Genomic DNA, 12,876 nt, shown 5'->3' on the forward strand with positions numbered 1-12,876 from the left:
GCAAGCCAGGCCTCCCTGTCCATCACCACCTCCAGGAGTTTATTCAGACTCATATCCATCGAGTCAGTGATGCCGTCCAACCATCTCATCCTCTGCCGTCCCCTTCTTCTCCTGCCTTCAATCTTTTCCAGCATCAGGATCTTTTCCAATGAGTCAGCTCTTCACATCAACTGGCCAAAGTATTGGAGTTTCAGCTTCAGCATCAGTCCTTACAATGAATATTCAGGACTCATTTCCTTTAGGATGGACTGGTTGGATCTCCTTACAATCCAAGGGACTCTTCAAGAGTCTTCTCTAACACCACATTTCAAAAGCATCAATTCTTCAGTGCTCAGCTTTCTTTATAGTCCAACTCTCACATCCATACATGACTACTGGATAAACCATAGCCTTGAGTAGATGGACCTTTGTTGGCAAAGTAATGTCTCTGCTTTTCAATATGCTGTCTAGATTGGTCAAAGCTTTTCTTCCAAGGAGCAAGCATCTTTTAATTTCATGGCTGAGATCACCATCTGCAGTGGTTTTGGAGCACCACCCCCCCCCAAAAAAAAATTAAGTCTGTCACTGTTTCCACTGTTTCCCCATCTATTTGCCATAAAGTTATGGGACCAGATGCCATGATCTTAGTTTTATGAATGTTGAGTTTTAAGCCAACTTTTTCACTCCCTTCTTTCATTTTCATCAACAGGCTCTTTTATTCTTCTTCGCTTTCTGCTATTAGGATGCTGTCATCTGCATATCTTAAGTTATTGATATTTCTTCTGGCAATCTTGATTTCAGCTTGTGCTTCATCCAGCCTGGCATTTCACATGATGTACACTGCATAAAAGTTAAATAAGCAGGGTGACAATGTACAGCCTTGATGTACTCCTTTCCCTGTTAGGAACCAGTCTGTTGTTCCATGTCCAGTTCTAACTGTTGCTTCCTGACCTGCATACAGATTTCTCAAGAGGCAGGTCAGGTGGTCAGGTATTCCCATCTCTTTCAGAATTTTCCAGTTTGTGGTGATCCACACAGTCAAAAGCTTCGACATAGTCAATAAACCAGAAATAGATGTTTTTCCGGAACTCTCTTGCTTTTTTGATGGTCCAGCAGATGTTGGCAATTTGATCTCTGGTTCCTCTGCCTTTTCTAAAACCAGCTTGAACATCTGGAAGTTCACGGTTCATGTACTGTTGAAATGTAACAGTAAGGTTATCAGTTTAGGGTTCACCTTTTCTAGGGAGAGCTCTGCTTCTGAAAGTGCCACAATTGTTTTCAGCCAACGATTGTGCTAAGAATGAGTTAAATAAGCTGTTTTGTCTCTAAATCTGTCCATAAACAGGAAAAGCAAAATAAAATCTTTTCCAAAGGGATTCTACCACTTTTTCATCTAAAATGTTTGTTATTAAAAACAATGCACATATAAAAGAAATCTCATAGAAAACCAGGAGGAAAAAGACATTAGAAAGAATTTCCCAAGTTATTCAGTTACTAGAGCTATCTGATGGAGAATTTAAATAGCCATTATTGAAGGCCTCATGGGATTAACTGACAAAAGAAATTGACAGAATAAAGACAGATAAAAATCCTAGCCCTGAAAAACTTAACAGCCGATGTTAAGATATAAAGGATGACCGTTTCAGCACATTAACTCGGCATAAAGCAGAAACAGTAAAGAGAAGATCAGAGGACAAACAGTCTTCTGTTTAGAGATGCAGGTCTTAAAATAAGTGTCCTGGTTGCTGTTGTTGTTGTTCAGTCACTCAATCTTGTCTGATACTTTTCGGGATCACATGCACTATAGCCCACCAGGCTCCTCTGTCCATGGGATTTCTCAGGCAAGAATATTGGAGTGGGTTTCCATTTCTTTCTCCAGGGAATCTTCAAAACCCAGGAGCAGAACTCATGTCTCCTGACTTGGCAGGAGGGTTCTTTACCACTGAGCCACCAGGGAGTCGTGTCCTGGTTATATTGCTGTATAATAAATTTTCCCATAAAACTTAGCCACTTAAGCAAAAATATGTACTTCATTTTGCTTAAGACTTCCTGGGTAAGAAATTTCGGAAAGATCCCACTTGGCAGTTCTGTCTTAGAGTCTTTCATGTGGTTGCACTTAGATGTCACCTGGAGCTGAAGTGGTCTGATGACTTGACTGAAGTGTGGTTACATAAGGAAATCCCTCAGAGCATTTTAGAGGTAAAGAGACATCATGTCTGCAACCTAACTCAGAAAGATTTTACATATTCATGGAGAAATGTGGTGGGAGGGGGACAGAATGAAAGAGAAGCAGAGATAGAGAGAGATATCAACTGGGGGGAGAGATTAAAGCAGAATACTAACCTTGGGAAATCCAGCTAAAGGTCTTCTGGATTCTGATATTATTCTTACAGCTTTTCTGTAAGTCTCAAATTACATCAAAATTTAAAAAGGGGAAGGTAAAAACAAATCAGAGATAAATCATTCCTAGAATACTTCCACTAAAAGAAGTGCTTATAACACCAAAAACACAAATGCCTAGGAGAAAAACCTAGCAGAAGATGGGCAAAACTGCTGAGAGAAATTGGAAACCTAACTGAATGGAGGGATCCACACACACACACACACATATATATACAGTGTCAATGAATTGGAAGACTCAACATTATCAGTCAATCACCTCAAATTTCTGTGTAGATTAACTCTAATCTCAAAAAAAATACACCTTTTTGGGGGTGAAAAATGACAAGATGAGGGATGTCTCTCCTGATCCAGTGATTGAGAATCAGCCATGCAATGCAGAGAACTCAGATTCAATCCTTGGTGTAAGAACTAAGATCCCACATGCCACAGAGCATCTCAGCTGGAGCCTCACAAATAGGCAGTCCATGTGTCATAACAGAAGATCCCTCAAGACATAATGAAGATCCATATGCTGCAACTAATGCCTAACACCATCAAACAAATACACATTTTTTTTAAAATGAAAAGCTGATTCCAAAATTGAAATAATATACAAAAGAACAAGAATTACCAACACAGGTGACCAAAAAAGCAACAGAGGTAGAAGAGTTAATAATATAAAGTAACTCTTTGCATTAAAATTATCCAGACTTACTATAAAGTTACAATAATTAATAAATGCAGTATTGGTGCAAAGATAAACAAATGATACAACAGATTAGAATAGAGAGTCTTAAAAAAGACTCAAACATATGCTCTTCTTCTTATGACAAAGGTAGCACTGCAGTGGGGAAAAAAGTCTTTTCAGAAAAAGATTCTGAGTCAATTTGATGTCGTATGAATCTTGATCTTATCTTATGCAGACATCAATTGCAGAAGGGATGCACAATTCTACTCAAGAGAAAAATAATTAAACTTACATGAGATACTCTTGGAGAATATTTTTATGGTCTTGGAGTAAACAAAGTTCTTTTGAAAGGATATAAGTAGCATTAAAAGTAAAGGAAGAAGTTGATAAATTGCAATTTCTTAAGATTGAGAGCTTGGCTCATCAAAGAACATCATACCATTAAAAAAAATGAAAATGAAAGACCAAAGGTTAAACACAGAAGATAAATAACATGTTTTCACCCAAAGTCATTGTCATGGTAAGTTGTAGCATCATATTTGTAATAGTCAAGAACAGGAAAAACAACTCAAATCTCTACCATCTATTGTGGAATGGACCAATTCATGGTCGTGTGATCTTTCAAAGACAATCTCTACTGTAATAAAAATGAATAAAATGCTTCTATAAGCAACCTCATGAGTGTATCTCAAATATAATGGTGATGCAAAGTTATACACAAAAGGTAACACACTGCATAAATTTATATACAGTTCAAACAATGACAAAACACTCTATGGTAGTAGAAGTGAGGTAAGCAGTCTTAACTGGAGAAGAGGGAGACACAGTTATGGTGAGGCCACAGCGACTGTGGGGCTGGGAATGTTCTCTTTGCTGATCTGGGTACATGACTGAAGCCTACACTTACTGCTTATACATTGCTTTCTATGATTATATTTAAATAATAGTGTTGCTTAAAATTACATTATTTCCCCTTACCACTTCTTGCCCTGACTTGGAAAATGAATGAACAATGAGAAGAACCACATTTCACCATGAAATATCTGACTTGATGCCAGTTTCCTGTCACTATCTCTCTTGGGGACATTTCACTCCAGGAGCATCCTGAGTACCAGTAGCCCTTCACCCTCTCTTACCTGAGCAGATCACAGAGGCCGTGTTGCCATGGGAACAGTCAGGACCACCCAGGACAGTCATAGGACAACTCCATAGGAAGGACTCAGCCCCCAAGCAGTGAAATCGGACTGTTGAGATCTGATCACCTCTTTCCATATAGTGTGGTCCTCTGGGGGTAGAGATGGCGACTCCACAGCCGAGCTGACGACAGACAACATTGGCATTGGCCAGACTCCAGTGGGAGGCACAGAGCGCTCTCCATTGTCCAGAAATGTTCATCTCCACCTGCCCCTCACACTGAGAGGAGCCATTTGACATGAGCCGGACTTCTGTGTACATTGGTAGAAGAAAACAGCGTTTCAGCAAACTCTGATTTTCTCACCTGAACAAGGTAAGCAGAGAGGTTATAAGCTTTCCTACATCTCACCTGAACAGACAACCTGAACAGCTCCACTGTGCTGACAGGTGCCCCCTGGACAGGGCACTCTGGGGCAGAACCAGAGCTCAGGCTCCTCCCCTTTACACCTGAACTCTTCAGCCCAGACCCGGCTATCTGACTCTCTGAAGGGCACGTGTCCCTGGACAGACACAACCTTGCCGCATCCCCGTTCTGCACAGATGACCTGGGCAGTGAGGAGTGTGAAGTTCCCATCAGACACTGGGGTCCAGTCTTCTCCAGAATGAACTTCTACTCGCCCTGAGCAGGGTCCATCTCCTTCAGCTAGACGGGTAAATCCTAAGAGAAACAGACAAGCAAACCCAGTGAATGTTCTTGATCCTGACTTGACAAATGAAAACAGCAGATCACAGGCAATGATGTGAATGCTTTTCTTTTCCAGGAGCGGGGCATGGAGAGAGAAGTTGATAGTTGGTTTCAGAATTCCATTTTCATGAACAAGATTCTGAAGAGAAATTCAGAAGAATTTGCAGGGTCAGTTTGGGATGACTGTATCCCAACAATGTATACTCTGAAAATGGTTAGAAATATGAATCCCTTATCTACAGACCTGGAAACTACGGAGTCCAAGACCTATCATCAGAAATGGCTGAGTACCAGGAACATGTAATTTATCATTGATTGGAGAAGTGAATTTCACATTTAGGAGCCCAGGACTATGGAGCCCAAGGAAGCTGCATAATGTGTTGGCACTCAAATATGAATGCAGACATATGAAGAACAGAATGACCCCAGAGAGACATGGACTATGACAGAGTAGAGATCTGTCCTCCAGACAAACTTAGAAAATTTTCCTGAGACTTGTGAGGCTATTATTTTGAATAGTTTTCTCTCCCAGGAGCTATTCCTCAAGTGATTTAGGTAAGGAAAATCATGAAGCAGGATATAAGAATGCATACCAACATGTAGGGAGATTGTCTGAGAGAAGAAACATAAGCATTATAAATAATCAACATTTATGGTTTTTATATTTTTCTGATAATTTTTCTTTTTTTTTCCATTTATTTTTATTAGTTGGAAGCTAATTACTTTATAATATCGTAGTGGTTTTTGCCATACATTGACATGAATCAGCCATGGATTTACATGTATTTCCCATCCTGATACCCCTCCTGCCTCCCTGCCCACCCCATCCCTCTGGGTCTTCCCAGTGCACCAGCCCCGAGCACTTGTCTCATGCATCCAACCTGGGCTGGTGATCTGTTTCACCCTTGATAATATACATGTTTCGATGCTATTCTCTCAAAACATCCCACCCTCGCCTTCTCCCACAGAGTCCAAAAGTCTGTTCTGTACATCTGTGTCTTTTTTCTGTTTTGCATATAGGATTATCATTACCATCTTTCTAAATTCCATATATATGTGTTAGTATGCTGTAATGTTCTTTATCTTTCTGGCTTACTTCACTCTGTATGATGGGCTCCAGTTTCATCCATCTCATTAGAACTGGTTCAAATGAATTCTTTTTAATGCCTGAGTAATATTCCATGGTGAATATGTACCACAGCATCCTTATCCATTCATCTGCTGATGGGCATCTAGGTTGCTTCCATGTCCGGGCTATTATAAACAGTGCTGCAATGAACATTGGGGTACACGTGTCTCTTTCGTATCTGGTTTCCTCAGTGTGTATGCCCAGAAGTGGGATTGCTGGGTCATATGGCAGTTCTATTTCCAGTTTTTTAAGAAATCTCCACACTGTTTTCCATAGTGGCTGTACTAGTTTGCATTCCCACCAACAGTGTAAGAGGGTTCCCTTTTCTCCACACCCTCTCCAGCATTTATTGCTTGTAGACTTTTGGATAGCAGCCATCCTGACTGGCGTGTAATGGTACCTCATTGTGGTTTTGATTTGCATTTCTCTAATAATGAGTGATGTTGAGCATCTTTTCATGTGTTTGTTAGCCATCTGTATGTCTTCTTTGGAGAAATGTCTGTTTAGTTCTTTGGCCCATTTTTTGATTGGGTCATTTATTTTTCTGGAATTGAGCTGCAGGAGTTGCTTGTATATTTTTGAGATTAATCCTTTGTCTGTTTCTTCATTTGCTATTATTTTCTCCCAATCTGAGGGCTGTCCTTTCACCTTGCTTATAGTTTCCTTTGTAGTGCAAAAGCTTTTAAGTTTCATTAGGTCCCATTTGTTTAGCTTTGCTTTTATTTCCAATATTCTGGGAGGTGGGTCATAGAGGATCCTGCTGTGATTTATGTCGGAGAGTGTTTTGCCTATGTTCTCCTCTAGGAGTTTTATAGTTTCTGGCCTTACATTTAGATCTTTAATCCATTTTGAGTTTATTTTTGTGTATGGTGTTAGAAAGTGTTCTAGTTTCATTCTTTTACAGGTGGTTGACCAGTTTTCCCAGCACCACTTGTTAAATAGGTTGTCTTTTTTCCATTGTATATCCTTGCCTCCTTTGTCAAAGATAAGGTGTCCATAGGTTCGGGGATTTATCTCTGGGCTTTATATTCTGTTCCATTGATCTATATTTCTGTCTTATTGAGGTTTTGATTTGCATTTCTCTGATAATGAGTGATATTGAGCATCTTTTCCTGTGTTTGTTAGCCATCTGTATGTCTTCTGGAGAGAAATGTCTGCCTAGTTCTTTGGCCCATTTTTTGATTGAGTCATTTATTTTTCTGGAATTGAGCTGCAGGAGTTGCTTGTATATTTTTGAGATTAATCCTTTGTTGCTTTTTTTGCTATTATTTTCCCCCATTCTGAAGGCTGTCTTTTCACCTTGCTTATAGTTTCCTTTGTTGTGCAAAAGGTTTTAAGTTTCATTAGGTCCCATTTGTTTATTTTTGTTTTTATTTCCAATATTCTTGGATGTGGGTCATAGAGGGTCCTGCTGTGATTTATGTCAGAGAGTGTTTTGCCTATGTTCTCCTCTAGGAGTTTTATAGCTTCTGGTCTTACATTTAGATCTTTAATCCATTTTGAGATTTTTTTTTTAATGGAAAAAATTCCAAGAATTTCTTAGATGACTTCAGTGGGAAAGAACATGAGTTAAGAAAGCTCAAAGGGTCTTAGAAGAGGGGATGTGGTCTTAACCATCTCTCTTGAAACCCTAAGATTTGTCAATGAACTTGGGAGAGAGGGAGTTCTGATTGGAAGTTGATGGGACTGCAAGTTTGCCAAACAGTTCCTATTACAGGTTTTTCTTCTGAGACAGGAATCACAGAAAATCTAAGGGGTGATATTTAACTGATTTTAATTCTATTATTGCACTTTTTCTGTATTCATATTTGACATCAAGATGACAGAAAAGGAGATTCCCCTGCTCTCATTCTCCCACAGAAACAGGGTGTCCCCAGCAACATGGCTGTCAACTTCAGACAGAACTGTGGACCCAGAATCAGCTCCATAATAGTGCTCCAACCCTGCACCACCGTGGTCCTGGGCAGTCCTGTCTGCCCAGATATCCAGAGCGAGGCACGACCTGTTGGCAACTCTGTTAATAGGATGGCCAGTTGCAGACCTGAGTATGGATTATAAACAGCCTTTTGACTTAAGTCCAGACCCATTCTACCACAGTCGGAGGCAATCCTGACCATGCAGGAACCCAGAGAAAACCACACCCATCCATGCCTTTGCTACATACCCACTGACCATAGACCCCAAAGCAGCTCCAGGAGCAGCCACATAACCTGACTCCAGCTTTGCTAGTCCATGATTCCAGAGGCAGTCCTATCAGTTCAAGGACAAAGCAGTAAATATTTACTTCCAGTCTGTAAAGTCTGGAAGAAGTGTCTGCTCCTTCAAATGCACAGTCACCAGTGCAAGCCTACCCAGATCCTGAAGAATCTAGCAGACATGACACCACTAGAGGAAACTAATAAAGCTCCAAAACTGATCCTAAAGAAATAGAGATCTATGAACTACTTGATACAAAATTCAAATTCATTGTTTTGAAGCTCAGTGACCAACAAGGGAATACAGAGAGACAAGTAAACACAATCAGGAAAACCATGCATGAACAAAATGAGAAGCTTCATAAAGAACTAGATAACATAAAAAAGAAACCAAACAGAAATTCTGGAGCTCAAGGATTCAATAATTGAATTACAAATCCAAGGGAAAGCATCAAGGAAACTCTATCATGGAAATCAAAGTATCAGTAATCTTGAAGACATTCCATTTGAAATTATCAAGTTAGAAAAATAAAAAGAAAAAACAGTGAACAGAATACATAGCACATATAGGATACCACAAGCTATATATATATATATATATATATGTATGTATTATATATATATGTATATGTATATATTTGTATGTATACGTATGTATACATATATATATATATATATGTATATGTTTGTATACATATATATGTATATATCTGAGAATCCCAGTAGGAACAAAGAAAGAAAGGAGCAGAAAGCTCAAAGAAATAATAACTGAGAAATCCCCAAATCTAGGGAGGGAAATGGATACCTTGATCATGAAGCCTATGAGTTCCCAAATAGGTGGAACTCAAAGAGGTCCACACCAAGACATGTTATGACTAAATTACCAAGATTTAAAGACAAAGAGAAATTTTTGAAAACAGAAAAGAAGTGACTTGTCACCAAGAAAAACCCTTTAAAACTAGAAACCTGGAAGGCCAAGAGAGCAGGATGATACATCAAAAGTACCACAGGAAAAGAAAAACACAAAACTTTGTCAACCCAATCATCAAAACTTTATATGGCTAAACTGTCCTTTTAAAATGGAGGTATTAGATATATATGTGTGTGTGTGTATATACACACAAAAGGGCTTCACAGGTTGCTCAGAGGTAAAGAATCAGCCTGCCAATGCAGGAGACGCAGGTTTAATCCCAACCACCACCACCACCAAAACAACAATAATATATGTATACCATATATGTTATATAATACATGTGTGTATATGCTATATAATGTATACATGTTATACATACATTTGTGTGTGTGTTAGTAGTTCAGCCATGTCCAACTCTTTGTGACCCCATGAACTATATCTAGCCCACCAGGTTCTTCTGTCCATGGAATTCTCTAGGCAAGAATACTAGAGTGAGTAGACAATCCCTTCTCCAGGGGTTCTTCCTAACCCAGGGACCAAACCTGGGTATCCTTCACTGTAGGAAGAATTTTTTGCCATTGGAGCCACCAGGGAAGGGAAGCATATATATATATATATGTCATATATATAAATGACAAGCAAAATCTGAGGGATTTCAGCATCACTACATTACCAAAGTGCTAAAAGGAGTTCTTCAAGTTTAAATTTATAAACAAAATAATGATACAAAAGTATCTTCATATATGAAAGTGTAAATATTACTGTTAAATCTAAAGAGAAATACAGAATACTGTAATACTGTAATAGTGGTACATAACTTGCTTTTAACATTAGTATGTAAATATAAATCAAAAGACAATCATAAAAGTAACTATAATTACAGAAAGCTGCTGTTGGAAATACAATATAGAAAGAAGTAAAATCTGACATCAATCACTTAGAATGTAGGGGAAGAGTAAAATGCAGTTTCTGCATGCTATTGAAATTAAGTTGCTTTCATAACAGTACTTAACTTCTGCTATATACTGTTATAATCATAAAATATTTTATATAAGTTCCATGTTGTAAAGTAATTAACCTCCAACTAATAAAAATAAATGGAAGAAAAAAATAAAATATTTTATACAAGTTCCATGGTAACTGCAATAAAAAGTATAGTTCAGTTGAGTTCAGCCACTCAGTCGTGTCTGACTCTTTGCAACCCCATGAAGCGCAGCATGCCAGGCCTCCCTGTCCATCACCAACTCCCAGAGTCCACCCAAACCCTTGTCCATTGAGTCAATGATGTCATCCAACCATCTCATCCTCTGTCGTCCCCTTCCTCTCCTGCCTTCAATCTTTCCCAGCATCAGGATCTTTTCAAATCAGTCAGCTCTTTGCATCAGGTGGTCAAAGTGGAGTTTCAGCTTCCAATACCTCATTCCTTCCAGTGAACATTAAGGACTGATCTCCTTTAGGATGGACTGGTTGGATCTCCTTGCAATTCAAGGGACTCTCAAGAGTCTTCTCCAACACCACAGTTCAAAGCATCAATTCTTCAGTGCTCAGCTTTCTTTATAGTTCAACTCTCACATCCATTCATGACCACTGGAAAAACCATAGCCTAGACTAGACGGACCTTTGCTGGCAAAGTAATATCTCTGCTTCTTAATATGCTGTCTAGGTTGCTCATAACTTTTCTTCCAGTGAATAAGCATCTTTTAATTTTATGGCTGCAGTCACCATATGCAGTGATATTGGAACCCCAAAAATAAAGTCTGCCAGTTTCCACTGTTTCTCTATTTGCCATGAAGTGATGGGACTGGATGCCATGATCTTTGTTTTCTGAATGTTGAGCTGAATGTTTTCCAAATGTTGAGTGAAAAAGTTGGCTTAAAACTCAACATTCAACACCACTATACCAACTTCCAAGTGCTAAAAGAACTTCTCTAGGCAGAAAATTAAAAGGCCAGAGAAGAAAAAAGAAAGTGTGAATGAGAAAGCTTACCAGTAAAAGCAAACATACAGAAAAGTTAGAAAAGCTTTCACACAAAAATATGATACCAAAACTAGCAATCATGAGGAGAGTAAAAATGCAAGATATTAGAAATGCATTGGAAATTATGAGACCAGCAACTTACAATAGACTGCATATCAAAACCTCATGATATCCACAAACAAAAAATCTACAGCATATATTCACACAATAAAGAAAAAGGAATTCAAACTCAACATTAAAGATGGCCATCAAATAATGAGAAGAGAACCAAAGAGGAAGGGAAGAAAAAAAGACCTACCAAAAACATACAAAGCAATTAACAGAATGTCAGTAAGAACATACATTTCCATAATTCCCTTAAATGTACACTGATTCAATGCTCTAACCAAAAGACATAGATTGGCTGGGTGAAAACAAAAACAAGACCCATATATATGTATTGTCGCTTGTCCATGGGTCCTCACACTCCATTTTGGAGGCACCACTACTTGGATCAGGGTGTTCTACCGGCACCTTCCCCAAGTACCCACCTGCTGATACTCTGTCTCTCTAGGATCTGTTGGTGTAATAAATTCACATCTCTCCTTACCTGAACCTCTCATATAATCCTCTTAGAGCTGAAGTCGTCTGACCATCCCATGGAAAAACAAAAATCTACCATGATGAACCTAATTAATATAGGTTCAACCAGGCAGTTGTACTTGTATGATATATTTGATCTCATCTCACTGCCTCCTGTGACATATCACACAAACCTGAAGGTTACAGTGACCAATGGATCTGGAGCCTTTACTGTTCAGGGCCAAGCAAGATCTTCTGCTCCCTTGAAAACCTAATGCTCTAGGAATAACTGTGTAGCTGGAATCTTCACCCACATATATACTAAAGGCTGTGATCTGTATTTTATAGTTAGGCTGGGAATGAGACTGAGGCTTTTCCTGCTGGAAACCCCTTCCCAGACCAGACAGGACTTACCTGAGCAGACTGTTCCAGCATCCTGATCATGAGAAAAGCCCTCAGGACGATAGTCTTTAACAGTAGGATAAGCACACTCTTTGATAGCTGACTCTGTCCCACTGCAGTGAATATATTCAAGCCAAATTGGGCCAACTGCTGGTCCAAAGTAAGCTCCTTGGGGAGCATCAACAGCAGCTCCACACCCCAGCTGTCTGCACAGCACAGCTGCCTCTTCTAAGCTCCACTTGAAATCACACACTGTGCCCCATTCTCCTTGGTGTTTCACTTCTACTCTCCCCTCACAGCGGTGACCTCCATCCTTCAGCCTCAACTCCAGATCTGCAAGAAAGACACAGACACAGATGCAGGACAGGTCTTAGGACACCATGCAATAGTGTACTGCCAAGTAATAAAAAAAAAAACAACACTCTGATCTCTGAAAAAAATTCCCTGTGTACAGCATTTGTTGACTTCTGTGGTATATATAGTCCCACCATGACCAGCTCTAAGCTCCCAAAGTGCCATCACTGAACATGGAGCAGGAAGAGAGGCACCAGGTGCTTCTCATGATCCTGTACAACCAGCTCCAGGGACACCACTGAGGACAGGCCTTCAGAGACTCTGGATGCTGCCCTCCCTGTAGATGTGCCCAAGGCTACTAGGTCCCAGCTTCCCCGTCTCAGTTACAGATCATGGCCTGGGATCCAGTGAGGAATCCTCCTTCTCCCTCCCTGTCCATAGGGAGCATCTCATCCAGCTGAGGAACAGAGGGCTGG

General features: G+C 39.7%; 1 protein-coding gene across 1 annotated transcript in view; it reads right to left on the bottom strand.

Annotated features, from left to right (window-relative positions):
• Positions 1-12,876, bottom strand: part of LOC122423127 — a 308,231-nt gene that overhangs the window by 168,656 nt on the left and 126,699 nt on the right.

This window comes from Cervus canadensis, chromosome 21, assembly GCF_019320065.1.
Source record: "Cervus canadensis isolate Bull #8, Minnesota chromosome 21, ASM1932006v1, whole genome shotgun sequence".
Lineage (NCBI taxonomy): Eukaryota > Metazoa > Chordata > Mammalia > Artiodactyla > Cervidae > Cervus > Cervus canadensis.